Source organism: Sinocyclocheilus anshuiensis, unplaced genomic scaffold, assembly GCF_001515605.1.
Source record: "Sinocyclocheilus anshuiensis isolate Anshui unplaced genomic scaffold, SAMN03320099.WGS_v1.1 scaffold2234, whole genome shotgun sequence".
Taxonomy (NCBI): domain Eukaryota; kingdom Metazoa; phylum Chordata; class Actinopteri; order Cypriniformes; family Cyprinidae; genus Sinocyclocheilus; species Sinocyclocheilus anshuiensis.
This window is the reverse complement of record NW_015556018.1, coordinates 42,218-43,849: the sequence shown is the minus strand read 5'-3', so window position 1 is coordinate 43,849 and position 1,632 is coordinate 42,218. Positions and strand designations below refer to the sequence as shown.

The following is a 1,632-nucleotide window of genomic DNA, read 5'->3' as shown; positions in this document are numbered from 1 at the left end:
GTGTGAGTGTGAGTGAGTGTGTGTGTGTGTGAGAGTGTGTGTGTGAATGTGTGTGTGTGAGCGTGTGTGTGAGCGTGTGTGAGTGAGTGAGTGAGTGTGTGTGTGTGTGTGAGCGTGAGTGAGTGAGTGAGTGAGTGTGTGTGAGCGTGTGAGCGAGTGAGTGTGTGTGTGTGAGCGTGTGTGTGTGTGTGTGTGAAATTGTTGCTTTCTCTGTGAATCAGAGCCAGCAGACAGCAAACCCTGTGTTTGTGTTTAGAGGAAATTGAGTCTGAAATACAGCAGGATGTCGTTCTACATGTTTGCAATAACAAGGCATTGGCTACATAATTCAATTAAAGTCTGTGTGTTCAGTCGGAGCAGCTGACAGTAACATGCAAACCTCACAATCAGCTCAAGTTTGACCGTTCAGACTCTCTTTCCCGTTATTGTGCAGGGCTCCAGACTGCGACCATTTTTTCTGCCGGTGCGACTAATTTTTGTGAGCGGTCGCACTGGTGCAACCACCGCATTGTCCAACTCGTAAGCACTGTTTATACTTATTTAATTGTGTACTTATTTATTTACTTATTAATTTCATTTTTTTGCTTCATTATGTACTTAATATTTACTTAATAATAAAGGCATCAAAACACACAAATGCTAATCTCATGTCACTCATACTCTTTCTTCTTGCATAATAAAATCTGTTTACTTACTAATTATTTAATTATTAATTTCGTTATTTGATTATATACTTATTTTATGATTCACTTATTTAATTATTTCATTGTTTTATTTCTATACTTATTTATTTGTTTAATGATGTACTTATTTATTTAATTAATTATTAATTACATTTTTTTTTTTTTCTCAATTTTATACTTATTTCATTGTGTACTTATGTATTTATTTACTTATTTATTCATTATTTAATCATTTATTTACTTATTAATTTAACTGTTTTATGTACTTATTTATTATTCACATTTAATTATTTCATAATTTTATTTACTTATTTGTTCAATTATATACTTTTTATTTACGCATTAATTTCATTTATTTGCTTTTTTTTTTACTTATTTACTTATTTAACTGTTACATTTTGTACTTATTTAATATTTACTTAATATAAATAATAAATGAATATTTAAATAATAAATAAATATATAAATCAGTAAATATTTATTTATTTTACTTTCTAATAAAACTGGCATTGTGTACTGTGAATATTGTTGCCTTTGATGAATTGCAGCTGATGTTCTTCATTTGTAAGAGACTTTGGATAAAGGCGTCTGCTCTATGCGTGAATGTAAATGTCATGTGTTTGTTTGTTTGTTTATGTGATATGTAGTTGTGTAGTAGTAAGCGGGATGATGTTGACTAAGCAGCTGACGGCACGTTATTCCACTTCCAGACATTTACATGGTTTTCCCAACTATAAAGTAGGCTACTTAGCTTGTTGCATTTACAGAAACATAGTAATACCGTGGTAGTTTTGGTGCTTTTTGAATGCAGATCTGTGAGTTCAGAAAGTGAGAACGCTTGAAATTTGTCAAGCATGAAGCAGTGAAGAAAGAAACGACACCCAGAAACCCTTAATCTGCTGCGTGTGTGTGTGTGTGTGTCTCTGTGTCTCTGTGAGAGTGTGTGTGT

General features: G+C 32.5%; 1 protein-coding gene across 1 annotated transcript in view; it reads left to right on the top strand.

Moving 5' to 3' along the window:
* shmt2 (serine hydroxymethyltransferase 2 (mitochondrial)) overlaps positions 1-1,632 on the top strand; it is a 27,245-nt gene that overhangs the window by 9,131 nt on the left and 16,482 nt on the right. The window lies entirely within an intron of this gene.